Source organism: Aphelocoma coerulescens, chromosome 4 (assembly GCF_041296385.1).
Source record: "Aphelocoma coerulescens isolate FSJ_1873_10779 chromosome 4, UR_Acoe_1.0, whole genome shotgun sequence".
NCBI lineage: Eukaryota > Metazoa > Chordata > Aves > Passeriformes > Corvidae > Aphelocoma > Aphelocoma coerulescens.
Genome location: NC_091017.1, coordinates 79,482,391 through 79,498,818, shown reverse-complemented (window position 1 = coordinate 79,498,818; position 16,428 = coordinate 79,482,391). Strand labels below are relative to the sequence as shown.

At 44.0% G+C, this 16,428-nt stretch overlaps 1 protein-coding gene across 1 annotated transcript in view; it reads left to right on the top strand.

The window, feature by feature from the left end:
* ATRN (attractin) overlaps positions 1–16,428 on the top strand; it is a 159,482-nt gene that overhangs the window by 26,973 nt on the left and 116,081 nt on the right. The gene's annotated exons all lie outside the window — the stretch shown is intronic.

Sequence of the window (16,428 nt, the reverse complement as noted above, 5' to 3'; positions counted from 1 at the left end):
GGTGGCTTGTGTGATGTGTATTCACTGTTCATGTGATAAAGTTCATGTGCTTAGAGGATTGAAACACTAATTTCAACCATTGCATTTTTCAATGATTTTGAAAATTCAGATAAAACTTAATGTGGGAAGTTGTATTTTTGGTGTGGAATGGTGGAACCTTTGCAAAAGTGATGTTAAAGTTTTTATGTAAAATTTCAGTAAGGCAAATTAATCTTCCTCCCCCCCCCAATATTTATTTACATAAATGACTTTTGATTTGTTGCTGGGGTTAAAAAGTGATTGTTTTTAATGCAGTTCTCAAGTGATATTGTTAGTAACCTTGCAAAAGTTTTGCATTAACATGTAATTTTTAAGTAATGCTTCACTACACTGAGTCTCATAAAATCTTCCTCTTGCTCATGTGTTGGGGAATTGTGGGAATATGACTGGGATGGACAGGATGCAAAGTACTCTGCAGCAAATTAGTGGCTAGATGAGGTCTGGGAGTCTCCAGGCTCGTCTGGCAGAGCAACCTGTGTTTATTGACAAATCACAGTGCTGCTCATGTAGAAATAATTTTGTCTCCAGAGAAAAGAGGATCGAGAGCCCTGGGAAAATGTCTGCTTTTTGGTTCAGTATGGAGCAGTGAGGATCACAGGCGAGAGACAGCTTGGACCAAACTCGTAATAAATGCATCAGCCACTGCTTTTGTCCATGAGGGAATTACTTACTAGTCACTGTGGAACAAACATTAACACCATGAAATCCTGTGTCTCACTGAGATAGCAAATGTGTCATGCAAATTTATTTGGGTTCCAAAGCAGCAGCAAATTTAGTATTTTTCCCTCTGATGTTAAAGGGGGTGTTGTGAAAGGTCCTGTGGGTGAGTTTATAATTGTCTTTGGCTGTAAAGCCCTGTCAGCTTTAAAGGCTTTTCTGTGTTTGTGTCCAGGAAACACTTTTGGATTCAGCCTTAAAGCTGTTGCCCACACATAGAAAATGGTGACTTGAGTTAAACTTCAAAATTAATGGTCCCGATCTTAAAAATGAGCATTCAGTATTTATCAGTTCTTGCCTTTTCTGCCTCTGAAATACCAGACAGTTTTTTGGGGGGGGGGGGGGGGGGGGGGGGAGAGGAATAATGTAATTTTTGATGGAGTTGATGGCAAATGTCTAAATGCTGCTTGGCCTCCTTGCTTTAGAGGGTTTGGGTTAGGGTTAGCTGAGCTGATACCAACAGGTATTAGCTCAGTATTGGCCCAGTCCTATTTAATATTTTATTGATGATCTGGATGAGGAGATCGAGTGCACCCTTAGTAAGTTTGCAGATGACACAAAATTCTGTGGAAGTGTCTGCTGGAGGGCAGGAACTTCTACAGAGGGCTCTGGGCAGGCTGGATTGATGGGCTGAGACCACTGAGTTGAGGGTCAACAAGGCCAGGGGCTGAGTCCTGCCCTTGAGTTGCAGCAACCTCGTGGAGCACTCCAGGTGGCAGAGGGGCTGGAGAAGGCCCTGGGGGTGCTGGTGACAGCAGCTTGACATGAGCCCCAGGGTGCCCAGGTGGGCAAGAGGCCAGTGGCCCCTGGGCTGTGCCAGCACTGGAGTGGCAGCAGGGCCAGGGCAGTGCCCGTTGCCTGGGCTGGCACTGCTGGGGCACCTCCAGTGCTGGGGGCAGCTCTGGAGAGACCCTGAGGGGCTGGAGCTGTCCAGGGAGGGGAACGGAGCTGGGAAGGGGCTGGAGAATTCCTGAGGGAGCTGGAAAGGGGCTCAGGCTGGAGCAGATGAGGCTCAGGGGGGACCTTGTGGCTCTGCACAAGTCCCTGACAGGAGGGGGCAGCTGGGGGGGGGTCGAACTCTGCTGGCAGGGAACAGGGACAGGAGGAGAGGGAACGGCCTCAGGCTGGGCCAGGGGAGGCTCAGGGTGGACATCAGCAGGAATTTCTCCACGGAAGGGGTTGTCAGGCATTGGAAGGGGCTGCCCAGGGGGGTGGTGGAGTCTCCATCCCTGGAGGTGTCCAAGGAATGACCGGATGTGGCACTCAGTTCTCTGGGCTGTTTGACAAGGTAGGTGGGGGGGGGGAGGGAGGTGTCACAGGTTGGACTTGGTGATCCTGGAGGTCTTTTCCAATCCCAATGATTCTGTGATTCTCTTACTCTCATTCGCCTTCCTTTAACTGGGGGCAGTGCTTGTGCTGTATCTGTGCCAGCTGCTGCTTTCTGACCTGTAATATTTAACTAATGGAGAGCAGTAAAGGGGCTTTCATTTTACAGCCCAATTTTAAATCAACTAATTTCCTGGGAAATGCCATTTCATGGTTTGGGAATTGCCGTGTGCTTTAAACTCTGCTTGTTAAACTTGCTGAGACGAGAAACTCACCCCTAAGTGAAGAGTTCTGCAGCTGTAGGACCTAACCAAGAATTGCTTCCACTCTTTCTAAACTAGGGATTGTAATTAGTGGAACCATCCTGTGACTCTCAGCCAGTTTGAACAGCCTGTCTTAATCGAAATAAAACTCAAATTCTTTGGGCAAGTTTTGTCTCCTTTTTCCCCTATCAGGCTTTAGTAAATAAATTAAATAATGAGATGCAAAAAGCTCAAAATAGTACTGCAGAGCTCTTGGCATGCAGGAAAGCAACTGTTCCTGCAGGTGGGATGAAGGGGAAAACAAATTAGGTCTTCAACCCGCTCTTGCTTGTCCCTATTGCGGACTACTGTGACCGCTCACCTTCTTCCCGGAGCTCATCTCAGGCAGTGACACTCCTGAGAGCTGGGTATCATTTTTCCCTCTGCTTTGGGAATCATGTTTGCTTTTTGGGGTTTCAACTCTGTGTGTTCAGGTGTAACAGGGCTTTGACATGATCCGGGCTATGGGATCCTCCCCTGGTCAAGCACTCGTGGTCCAGATACTTGGGATATTTGGAGGGGCTCTGTAATTGGATGTGGGAGTTTTAAAATTTCCTAGGGAATATCATGCAGACATATTTTTAATTTTTTTGTCATGAAATGATGAATTTTTATTTGTACATTTGCACAGATAATTTTAGCATAAGAACAAAATGGTTCCTGAAAGCTGTTGTCCAGTGACTGGTACCTCTGGATCTTTTCATATGTCTAAGAGGAATTTATCTCCATCATTGCTTCACTTCTTATTCCTTGTGCTCTAAATTACCTCTGACAGATTAATTTAAAGCACAGGAGATGAGAGGAAGTTTCTGACCTTATGATGCATTGATGCATCTGTGGTTAGATCTGGGACGCATTCAGCTGGAATTTCCTCCTTTGACCTGAAGGTTGGTATTTATTGTGTTAAATATCTGAAATGTGGGCTGACACCAACATTGCCCTCGGTGTTACACCTGTGCTATACCTGTGTGTGTCCCTCAGCCCCACGGCAGGGCAGAGAATGGCTTTGAGCCTGGAACAAAAATATATCTAAGAGGAAAAGAGCCTGGCAGATTACCCAAGTTGCATCAACACCTTGAAAGGCTTCCCACGATGTCCAGGCGTGGACAATGCAGCTGTGTTGGAGTGTGCCGGAGAGGAGCACTCTGTGAAGTGGGTTATGGGTTTCTGCTCTGGAGGATTCCACATAAGTGGTTCTCCTAGTGCTCTGTCATAGGGTATAGTGAAGTATCATTTCTTTCTTTAAGCAATTTTAAGGCAGGAATGAACTTTTCCTTGCAGGGTCTAAGGGTGCGGACTGGGGATGGTCGGTGTTTCTCTTAAATAATGTTTTAAGCCATCTTAGTTTTGAATAGAGATAATGAAATGAAAATGTAGGAAGCTAAATGGGAAAATGGAACGAGGCAAAACCCTTTCTTTTCCTGTTTTTCTTAATAAACTAAGGCAAGCACAGCAGTATTTTGTGCACAATTCCTTGTAAGTGCAAACAGGCTTTTAGAATCATGGAATGGTTTGGGTTAGAAGGGACCTTAAAGATCATATTATTCCATCCCGCTGCCATGAGTGAGAACACCTTCCACTAGACCAGGCTGCTCCAAGCCCTGTCCAGCCTGGCCTTGGACACTTCCAGGGATCCAGGGGCAGCCACAGCTTCTCTGGGCACCCTGTGCCAGGGCCTCGTATCTCCTGCAGAAAATAATTTCTTCCTAATACCTAATCTAAACCCTCCTTCATCTTAGGGCCATTTCCTGTGGATGTAAGGAAAGAATTGGTGATCACTGAATCCTAAATAAGAAGTTGGGACTTTATTTTTAGAGTTGTTTTGTGGAGAGGTGGCCTGTCAGTCATGTTCAGCTTGGTAGCGAAGTGAGGAGTTATTTCAAAACTTTGCGTAACTAGTGTTGAGCCACTGTCTTTGTTTTTGTTGTCACAAATCTGTTGCAAGCAGATGGAATTTCTTTTTTTCCCACTGCCGCCCCAGAATAGCTCCTCTCAAAGTCATTTTGGAGGCAATAGGAAAGGTGCATATGGCAGAGTTAGGGATGTAAGCAATGATTTTTGCAGCTACATCTTCCCTCAGGGTGTTTAGGTCTTTGCTGGCTGAGTTGGGTGTCCACAATTGTGGTATTTTTTTGGTTGGTCTATTCATCTGTTGGATTTGTTGTTTTGTGCTCTTGATTTGTTTGAAGGAAGAGTTTCTTTGTAGTGATTATCAAGAGATCTGCATGTTAGACATTGCCTTGCTACAAGAAAAGAGAAAAAAAAACCCACCATGCAGGAACATCTGCCTCCACAATTAAGGAACTGGGAGGCTGCGGTGTGACCTTCCCTGAATCAAAAGTGTTTTGTAGACAAACACTCCAGAGCTACTTATCCTAGAAAGAAATGCTAAGAGGTCTTGGATTATAAAGGTATTGTAGCGAGACTGTTGCTAAGGTGGCATTGACATAAACCACAAGTTCTGTGTAATGTGCCAATGAGTGCATTGTTTCTATGTTTTCAAGGTTTGTTCCAAAAATAAAATGGTTTCACATAGTCTTTGCTTGATTAAAGTGTGCTTAAAAAGTCATGGAATCCCAGAATGTTTTAGATTGGAAGGGACCTTAAAGCTCATCTCGTTCCACCCCCTGCCATGGGCAGGGACACCTTCCACTAGACCAGGTTTCTCCAAGCCCCATCCAACCTGGCCCTGGACACTGCCAGGGATCCAGGGGCAGCCACAGCTGCTTTGGGCACCCTGTGCCAGGGCCTCCCCACCCTCCCAGGGAACAATTCCTTCCCAATATCCCATCTCTCCCTGCTGTCTGGCAGTGTGTAGCCATTCCCCCTTGTCCTGTGACTTCAGGCCTTGTCCAAAGTCCCTCTCAAGCTCTCCTGGAACCTCTTCAGGCTCTTGAAGAGGCTCTACTGTCTCCCTGGAGCCTTCTCTTCTTCAGGTGAACACCCCAGCTCTCCCAGCCTGTTTTTACTTTTTAGAAGAATTTTCTTTTTCCAAACCCAACTTTTCTTGCTGCTTCTGCCCAGGTAAGGAGTCAAGGCCTGGTGTTTTAATAGCCAAGAATTTCTGTTGGTGGGTTAGGAATACGTGACCTGAATTGTAAAGTTTATTGTGCAGATGCATTTAATAAGACACAGCAGTCTATAGTGCCTAAACCCACCCCATTCCCTAAGGGATTTAGACTGGTCACAGTGACGCTGTCAAACACACTCTGGCATTTGAAAGTCTCTCCAACTCTTCATCTCCTTGAGTTTGGAGCTGTTGAGTTACTGGATGACTTTCACATTTGGTTTATTTGCTCGGGCACTTAAATAAACACTGGGATGGTTTGACCACTGTGGGTTTATTTAATTCTTCCCAGGAGCTGCTGGAAAAGCTTAGACTGGCTGGTGGAGTAATCTATATGGTTAAAGTGATATGTGCAAGCAGTAGAAAGTTTTCATTGAAGGGATTAAGGTGATTTAATCAAAGCTACATGAAGTCTGGCCTTTTCTCCATTTGCTAAGCCAGGATTTTGGCTGTGTGTTTGAGTATAAAGTGCTGCAGGTGACTTCCCATCCCATAGGTGTGAGTGAGAACACACAGCTGGACGAGTGCTTGGTATTCACGTTTTTTGTATGCCACTGTAGTCCTGTCTAAGTTCAGGTCATCTGGATTATTCTTTATTTTTGAATTTTTTTCTGCTTAACAAAGGGTAACTTCTGAAGGAAGCCAACTGTGTACACCTGTCTTCATTAGATCCTTGAAGTGTTTGGTATTTAGCTCATTTTTTTTTTCTATGTAGTGTGAAATTGCTTTCATTAACATGAGTCATTTGGGGAAAATGCCACTCGTGCTTTTCTGCAAGGGGTTGCAAATAATTCTTTTTCTTGCTGTGATAATGAATTTAGCACAACAGTCTGTGGAATGGAGGAACAGCTGGCTTGAACTGGAAAAGGGAAGGGAGAAGAACTGATTAAGTGTTTGTGGAAGTATTTACAATTCTGTACCAATATGTATGTGGAAATGAGAAGTTCCTGTAAAACCAGAAATTAGGAGACAGCTTTTCTGCTCCCGTCTTTCTGTCTCCTGGATATTGGCAAACATAAGTGTTGCTTATTTATGTTGTGAAGTTGGGTGCTTATTTCCAGTTGTTTCTGCAGGTGCTAAAAGATAGAATCCTAGAATGATTTGGGTTGAAGGAACCTTAAAGACATATAGTTCCAAACCCCCTGCCATGGGCAGGGACCCCATCCACTAGACCAGGGTGCTCCAAGCCCCATCCAGTCTGTCCTTGGGCACTGCCAGGGATCCAGGGGCAGCCCCAGCTGCTCTGGCAATTCCAGCCCAGCCCCTCCCCACCCTCCCAGCCAACAATTCCTTCCCAACATCCCACCCCAAGCTCCCCTTTCCCACTGGGAAACCATTCCCTGCCTCCTGGCCCTCCATGCCTTGGCCCCAGTCCCTCTGCAGCTCTCCTGGAGCCCCTTTAGGCCCTGCAAGGGACTCGCAGCTCTCCCTGTGTCCTTCCCTTCTCCAGGGGAACATTCCCAGCTCTCCCAGGCTGCCTCCAGAGCAGAGAGGCTCCAGCCCTGGAGCAGCTCCAGAGCCTCCTCTGGGCTCTCTCCAGCAGCTCCACATCCTTCTGCTGTTAGCCCCAGGGCTGGGGCAGCTCTGCAGGTGGGGTCTCACCTGAGGAGAGATGAGGGGGGCACAGGGGCGGAATCCCTCCCCTCTCCTGCTGCCCATGCTGGGGATCAGCCAAGAGCACAGGGGGTTCAGGGCTGGGTCATGTCCTGCTCTCACCCACGTGCACCCCTAAGTCTTGCTCCCCTGGGGTGCTCTCCATCGTCAGCCTGTTCTGATACCAGGCATTGCCCTGACCCAGGTACAGGACTTTGCACTTGATGAACCTCATGAGTTTTGCACTGTCCCACCTCTCCAGCCTGTCCAGGTCCCATTGGGTGCCATTCCACCCCTCAGGCGTGTCACCCTCACCACTCAGCTTGGTGTCATCAGCTGTTCATGGGAGCAACAGAGCTGGAAACTCAGCTGGATTCTTGGGCCAACACTAGTGCTGACCTGGGCTGTGCTCTCTGAGCCAGTAATCACAATCCTGCTTGAGTGCCTGTCCAAAATCCCTCAGGTGGATGTGCTGGAGGGACTGTTAGGAGAGAGGTCGTGTGGCTGAAGGGAGTATGTCTGGGAGCAGATTTCACTGAAATGAAGTTGAAAACGGAATTATCTGAATAGATTGTAGGAGATTGTAGTGATAAATTGTTGGTTTATTTTATTATTGGTGCTCTGTGGACTTCTCCTTCTCCCCTCAATGCAATTCTTCTCTGTGCCCTCCTCGAGAAAAATATTTACATGCCTTTCATTCTTTACAGTAACACATGTGAGGAGAAGGACATTTTTGGGACAGACAGAATATCCTTGTGCGATACAAACATACAGACTCCTTTTACTGGGGGACCACACTTCCCTCGTTCTCTCAGGTTTACTGTTTCATGCTGAAAGGGCTCCTTTGCTGTTGTATTATTTTTACTGCTTGTGGCATCCCTGAGAACATCTTCTTTATTCGTTGATCAAGGTGTCATTAAATTATGATATTGGCTGAGAATTGGTTTCATTAGTAAATACCGTATTTTCATTATCAACTCCCTGATCTTTGTGTGTCTTTATGGTGTTCCTTCAGCCAAAGACCTGCTTTAAAATGTCAAGGATTTGTCATTCTGTAGGATCACAAATGCTTTTCTGGATTTTGGGATGTACTGTTATTACTGTATCCCACAGCTGTAGGGAGGAGAGGAGAGAAGATCCAGCAGACAGGAATTGTGCAGCAAGATTGATTTATTTAATTATTTTACAAATTATTTTATAGACTTTTTTCTTCATAGTCTAATTGGACAAAGGATCAGCCACCCCCCTGGGTGGATTGGCTAAAATCCTAAACATCCATTGTCAAAATATTTTTCTACTGTACCATAAACAAAGTTCTACAAGGTCACAGGTGTTCATAGTTTACAGAACTTCTAATCTCTTCGTGAGAGAGAAAAGTATCCCACGGGCTTAGAAAGAAGCAAGAAAATTATAGCTAGCAGCAATATTGTATCAACATACTATGACTGTTTTAAGGATCTGTATCTGAGGATGTGTGTCAAAATCTGTTTTTGAGGCCCAGGTGAAACAGAAGTTAACCTTAACAGCAATCTTTTTCCTAACTACTTGTATTTCTTTAGGGATCAGTTTTCCTAGCAGGTAACACTGCTACGTAGTAGCTTAACATTTTTGGATGTCAGGAAGGAAATAAAAGGAATTATTTCAATCCCTGTTAGGAAAGTGGGTCAGGCTGTGATATTTATTTATAGAATGTCTCAGTATTTTCATTTTTGTTGCAACGCTGACTGATCTTTGGCTTGAGCTTTTCTGTAAGTGCGACTACCAGGTTCTGAGCTCTGCATTTGGCCTAGAAATCAGCAGTGATGGAGGGTGGCAAGTTTGGAGCTAAATCAGACTCTAAATGGGCTTCTTGAGGGTTCAATGGATTATTTTGGGCTTTAGTGCTTAGGAAGAATTGGACAGCAGTTTCATATATGACATTGGAAAGCGGAAGGGATTGCTGCTGCTGCTGTTACATTTCTCATAGCAACTTGGTGGTTTTGCATTTGTGTGACAGTGCAGCATGTTGATGGTCCTCTGCTCCATGGGGATGGCCTTAAGCTCCACTTATTTCTGATTCCTGCTGGCCTGAAGGCTAAGTCAGTTGCTTAACCTCTTTTCACTCACAATACAGCACATGTTCTGCCAATGAATGCTTTTCCTGGTCTTAAATGTAGGCCTGACAACTTGAAAGCTTATCAGAGTGAAGGGCTCTCCAACTGGAGGAGAAGATTGATGTCTGTCAATTCTGAGCATGTGGGCTTTAAAGAATTTGAATTATGAGGCCTTATTTACAAGGGTCACAGGTGTGCTGTACTGCAACTTAATTGATTGCTCAGATGCTTGAGATCCATTGAGTAGTTGAATATTTCTAGTTTTGGGAAAGGGATGAAAAATCATCTTACAGACCTTGTGTGCGTGAGCCTTTGATGATTCTCTTTGACCATTGCAATAATGTGGCTTCTTTGTCCTTTTGTCTTGCAGAGGGTTAAGTTTTGGGGTAAGACATTTGCAAGGGCTCTTGACCGAAGGTTTTAGGGGTTCATTGTGTGCCAGGGAAAGAGAGGGATTGATACATTCTTTTTCTGCTGCAGTGAGATGGTTTGTGATGCGTGAAATGCATTTGCTTCCGCCGTGCTCTGTTGTCTCTTCCTGCCTGGCGTAAGACAGCTCCCTACCACAAACCCCAGGAGAATTTTAGGATCACCAGTGAAGGATGAGGCTCCGGTTTTTCTGATCATTACAAACACTTCCAGCTAAATTATCTTTATTTCAATGAACTAGGCCAAGATCCAATAAGTGGATTTGGGAACAGATAGGGAACAGTTGCGGAGTGCAACTGCTGGATTAGATTAATAGACAGCTGTTGTAGTGTCCACCATCTGCATGGCCGATGTCTTGGGTACGAGTAGTGGGTATGGGGGACCTCAAGGGGACCTCATGAATTGGCCTTTTGTCGTGGTAATGTTACTGGCACTGGGGAAGGTGTTCAAAGAAATAGGAGTGCTAAGATTGGAGTTGTTGCAGTGTGAAAGCAGAGATCAAAGATAATACAGAGATAATAGAACAATGCCACAGAAAAATGTGCTGTCAAACAGCACAAAATGTGCTGCTTGTGTGAAGAACACACCCCATTCAGTGTAATTATAATAATAATAACATCTTTTATTCTTTGTTTTACCCAGGAAGTTTGAATGGGGGAAAAATTTGTAGTAAAGGTACACAGTAGTGTTGACATTCATAGTGCAGCTTGGCTGGTTGGTTCAGCAGAGATAAAGCTGAGGTTATGCAGTGAATAAATTCTGCTTTGTGGTCTCTCAGATGAGGCTGGGAATAAAGAAATAGGAAAATATGCAGGGACCTACATTTGGGATGTTTTCAGTTTTAATTTAATAGCTGGAAAAACTTAGAGGCAAGAACAAGATTGGAGCTCCAGTGTGTTTCTGGTAGTATCACAAGGCTTCCAAACTGATGGTTTGGAAGCAGTGGGGAAGTGCTGGTGTCATTTGGGATCCAGCACAATTCTAGGTTTTATTTTCAGTGCTTCTGATGTGGGGAAATGGGGTTGAAGGAGGGAAATCAGCTTTTCCTTCATAGTTTTCTCTTGTCTTAGTCTTGAGGTTAGGTAATTTTAATTATTTTAATAATTTGATTTTTTTTTTTTAATTGTGTTTTAATTATTAGAATAAAAACCTTTACTGTGAGGAAGAAGTTCTTCCCTGTGAAGGTGGGGAGGCCCTGGCACAGGGTGCCCAGAGCAGCTGTGGCTGCCCGTGGATCCCTGTCAGAGTCCAATGACAGGTTGGATGGGGCTTGGAGCAGCCTGGGACAGTGGGAGGTGTCTCTGCCCACGGCAGGGGTGAGATTAGATGGGCTTTAAGGTCCCTTCCAATCTAAAACATTCTGGGATTCCATGATTATGCTACAGCAGTGACTTTTGCATGAGTTTGCTCATCTTGAGGACTTTATCTTAGTTGTATTGGAGACTTTGTACATTAAAGAGAGAGGAGGAGAGAATTCTCTGTGTACGCCTGGAGCAGTTCATAGTCTCTGTTTTAGGTACTTGTTGCTGCGTAAGTAAAATCCTTATCAAAGGGGATTTCGCAGTAATGTCATTACCTTCATCTGTGAGACCTGGCCTGTAATTAATTACATCTTCCCAGCTTTACCTGTGGTGTGGAACCGAGGTGACAGAAGAAGTGATTTAGCTGTTCTATGTTAGAAATTAATGAAAAACCTGCATGGATTGTTTATCTGCTTCTCTCATCCCCTGTGTGCCTCACCACTATTCCATGACTGTAAATTAAGGCATTTGCTTATAATATGTGTCCTTTAACCTCAGTGCTTTTAGTGAGAACATGAACAAAGTCAAATTAATAATCAATTTAGGATAGAAAACGTTTGTTCTGGTAAGAGGCTGTAACAGCCCTTTCTTTATGCCTTCAACTCCAAATATACCCGAAACAATGACTTTTAATTGTGAAGTGCTTGAGCACTTGGGAAGGAGAAGGGAGAAAGGAGGAGAGCTCATTGCTTGCATCAGTCTCTAGATTTAGCAACTTCAAAATTAGGATGGACAAGGGGTTTTGGGGTTTGTTTGGTGGTTTTGGCTGTTTGTTTTTGTTTGGTTGGTTTTTTTTGGATTTTTGTTTGGTTTTTTATTTTTTGTTTTTTTTTAATGAGAAGGCTGTGCTAAACTTCTCCAGACAAGATGCTAATAAGTCTTCACTGTCAGTGTTACTGCAGTCTAACTAAAAGTAATACAAACCTGTTTTGAGATCCAGTGATGACCACTTAGAGGTCACATTTTAATGTGTTTTATAAACCAAACCAGCCTGCTTACCTTTCCTGGTGAGTAATGAAGGAAAGGCAAGCTGCATTTTTTCTTTAATAATACTTTTGATGAAAATAAATATATTCAACACCCTGTTGCCAGCATATAGTGTACCTTTAATGTCACAATGCTTTGGAAGTAAGTGCTGCAAAAATATTTAATCCTAAATTCTAAGGTACTTTTTATGAGTTTTTGTGCTCACTAGCAACAGGATTGCTTTAGATTTATTAGATGGCAATTAGTCAACAGCTTTAAAGCTTTGCCTTGTTGTGCAGCTCCTGTCTATGTAGGAGTTTTCTCAGTGTATACTACTTTGTATTTGAAAAATATATGCTGCTAGTATTACTCAGGTTGTTATTAAAAACACATGGATTTATTTATCTGGTGATTTCCAATATCAGATTTGGCTGTTTACTCAGGAGATACCATTGATTGCTGCCTGATTTTCTTGTGTTGTTTTGTGCTTTTCAGGGACTCCCAGAATGGGTGGGGAATTAAAGATGAAGAATCTTTTTGCATAAAATATTTCTCTTTGAAGTTCTTTTTTGTTAGATCTTCGTTCTTGTCGTTGCTTCCCTTTTGTCTTTTTCTTTAAAAAAGCTGGAATAGGCAGCACTCAAGGTTGGAGCTCTTCGAATATGTGGGCTGTAGGTTCATCTCCCTGACTTTCTTCTTTCCCTTTGATTCTTATATATTGCAGTCTACTTGGAAATCAGTGAAAAATTTAGTGTACACAACACTGTTGTGAACAGTGAAGGTTGAAACAAGCCTTAAGTATTGTGTGTATATACATGTATATGTATGTATTTATGCAGTATACTTATGTATTTTTTTAATCTGAGTTTTGTGAATAGATTCTTGCAGTTGTTTTTTTTTTACCCTGGAGGTTTTAAAGTTGATGTTGTAGTTTAGGGCCTTGTAAATATTGTAGTACAGGGCCTGACTTTTTTGTTTTCTTAGGGTGTAGCAGCTGCTCCTTGCAGAATAGGAGATGTAACACCCAGGTAGTACAGAAAGGCTTCTTGTGTACCAGCAACATGTTTTACCAAGTTAGCAAAGACAAGTGGTATTTGATGCCTTTCCATATTTTCTTGTGTCTGATTTCTGCATCTGAGTCATAAAATTACCATAAAATCCCAGAATTGTTTAGGTTTGAAAAGCCCTCTAAGACCATCAAGTCCAAGTGTTCCCCAGCACAGCCAAGACCACCCCTGCCCCATGTCCCCAAGTGCCACATCCACAGGGCTTTTAAATCCCTCCAGGGATGGGGACTCCACCCCTGCCCTGGGCAGCTGTGCCAGGGCTGGACAGCCCTTTCCAGGAAGGAATATTCCCAGTATCCACCCTGAGCCTCCCCTGGCCCAGCCTGAGGCCGTTCCCTCTCCTCCTGTCCCTGTTCCCTGCCAGCAGAGCCCGACCCCCCCGGCTGCCCCCTCCTGTCAGGGACTTGTGCAGAGCCACAAGGTCCCCCCTGAGCCTCCTTTGCTCCAGGCTGAGCCCCTTTCCAGCTCCTTCAGGAATTCTCCAGCCCCTTCCCAGCCCTGTTCCCTTCCCTGGACAGCTCCAGCCCCTCAGGGTCTCTCCAGAGCTGCCCCCAGCACTGGAGGTGCCCCAGGGGACGGGCACTGCCCTGGCCCTGCTGCCACTCCAGTGCTTTTGCCCACCTGGGCACCCCGGGGCCCATGTCCAGCTGCTGTCACCAGCACCCCCTGGGCCTTTTCCAGTTTTCCAGCCCCTCTGCCCCCGCCTGGAGCTGCAGGGTATTGCTGTGACCCAAGTGCAGGACCTGGCACTTGGCCTGGTTGTACCCCACATCCTAAACATGCCCAAAGCTTTCAGTGGGGCCAAAAACCCCTGAGCCTGGTGGTGTTGGTGACAGGTTCCATGGGGTAGGAGCCTTCTATGTGAGAGTAGCCTGATGTATGTCAGGAAAACTTTCTGCATCCAAGTCCCTCATTCCTGGAGTGTTTTTCCTTCTTGAGTTACTCATGTGTTCCCTTCACAAGCCTTTGCTCCCAGATGAAGCCAAAACACTGTGTAGGACATGTCCCAGTTATGGAAACCCCCAGCCCTGTGTCACGTATGGCACAGGCAGCACTGACCATGGGGAACAGGGGGCTGTTTGCTTTTTTACTGGAGCTTGGAGATCAGTTGAGCTTTATGTATTGAATGGAAGGATGAAGTTCTAGTTTCAGTTTGCTTTTGTGCTGAAGATTTATTTCTATCTGTCTGGGACAGTATTTATAGAAGAATATGGATGCTGCTGCCCTGCTCTAGGCAGGCAGTGCAGGCAGTGAGAACTTAATTCCTATCTATTTTACTTTCAGATATATCAACTCTGATTTATTATAGATTTTTAATATCCCTTATTTGTCCATAATGGCAGGAAGTTTAGTAAGGAGTCTGAGTAACTTACAGATAAGTTTGTACTAATAGCGTATCAAAGTTTGACTTATATTTTTAATACTAAATCCAATGTTTTGCTGAAACTTCATTGAATTACTTTCAGTGCTCTTATTTTTTTCCCCCCTGAGATGTGACACAGCTGGGGCTACAGTATTAACAGGATTTTTTTTTTTTTTTGGTGGCACTCTTGGTAGCATTTCTGTGGTGAATGAATTAGTAATTGTTTCCAGATAAAATTGTTGCTAGAGTTGTATGAGCAGAGGCTCCCTAAAAAGCTTGCCCCATGGCATGAGGTCATTTTTAGCTTGAGAGATTTGCTCAGGTTTTCAGAATCTCTGCTCTTGGTTGCAGGCAAAGTTCTGTCAGTGTTCATACTGTTTGATTTATGGCTTTTCTATGGATATTATAGTCAAAAGGATGAAATTTTAGACAAAAAGACTGGATGTTACTGCCTCCAACGTGGAAGTTTCATTTGGTTTTGTGAATTCCTGGTCAGCAGATAAGTGGTTTGAATTTTCAAAGATATTGAAGTTTTAAAATAAATATAAATCACAGAATTGTGGACTGTTTGAGTTGGAAGGGACCTTAAAGATCATCCAGTTCCAACCCCTGCCATGGTCAGGGAAACCTTCCACTATCCCAGATTGCTCCAAGCCCTGTCCAACCTGGCCTTGGACACTTTCAGAGATGGGGCAGCCACAGCTTCTCTGGGTGCCCTGTGCCACCCTCACAAGGAACAATTTCTTCCCAATATCCAGCCTAAATCTATACCTTCTGTATGTGTATTTTTTTTAATCTAATCTCTGTTTACACCTACATCTGTGTCTCCATTGAAGGCCCAGATGCTTCCTGTACTTCCAAATATCTGAGTATTTTCTTCACTTGCTTGAATGTCCATTTCCTGCACAACTTCAGTAATTGGCTTTTTAAAATCTTCAGCTCAGTTTCTCAGGTTGAAAAGTATTAGAATAAATTCATTTATAGACAGAGGAAGGTGATTTTTAAAAATCTGTGGGTTTTGCCTTTTTAATTTGTATCAGAGATCAATCTTAGAAATGCTTGATGGAAACGAGTTTGGAAAATCATTTTTGACTCAGCCTAAATATTAAAGATGAGACATTAACATTAGCAGATCACTGGGGAAAGACACAGAAGAGGTTCCAGGATACCGGTTTTGGGAACTTCTGATCTTGCTTTTTTCTCTTTTTGCCAAGTTTAAATTTACAGTGTTTTTATTTTATAGCTGTGTTGTAAGTAGGACAGTTGCATTTTGCCAGAGGGCTGTGATTTGCTCCTGCCATGTGCCGACAATGGAGTTGATAACTTGCCTAGGAAGGAATCCTGTTTTGCATGCCAGGGTATGCTCTACCAGAACATTGTGTTTGGGCGTCTTCAGGTGCTGCTGCCATTTGCTGCCATCCTTCCCTGTCATTTATTTTCAGCAGTTTCTGCAATACTTCAACAGTTTGTTAGAATTCAGCTGGAATATTTTAACTAATTCATATGAGATAGGAATTTATATACCAGTGGTTTAGCTCTTGGTTTTGTCATTTGCTGGTGTAGAACTTGCACTGTTCGGTATTTGCAGATGTTGATAACAATATAGAATCACTGAATGGTTGGGGTAGAAGGGACCTTAAGGCCCATCTCATTCTACCCCCTGCCATGGGCAGGGACACCTTCCACCAGACCAGGTTGCTCCAAGACTCGTCCAGCCTTGCCTTGATCACTTCCAGGGATGGGGCTTGGGGATCGGTCCTCCATTCAGGAGATTGTCAGGGAGTTTGTGGAGAGTCAAATACAGAATGAGTGAGAGGTTGCATGATGGACTTCATCTGAACTTCATGCACGAATGGTGCAGTTTGTATAAATAAATGCTTTAGGAATAATTTTAGCTTCTGTTGGGAATTCCTTTTGCTGGTTAGGTGGTATATCCGTACATGGGGTTTGGAACCGTGACATCAATCTGATAGAGAAACCGTCATTCTTGAAGTGATGTCCTTCAAGATGTCATTCTTGAAGAACAATCATCAGAAGGCCTGCACAGAGAGTTCAACAGAAGACTCCCAGCTGGGTTTTGTTGTGCTGTAGTTGGTTTGTTTATAGTGACTCTTAAGTAAATAATAATGTATTGATGGATCTTCAAAATTTAGGGAATCCTTTCT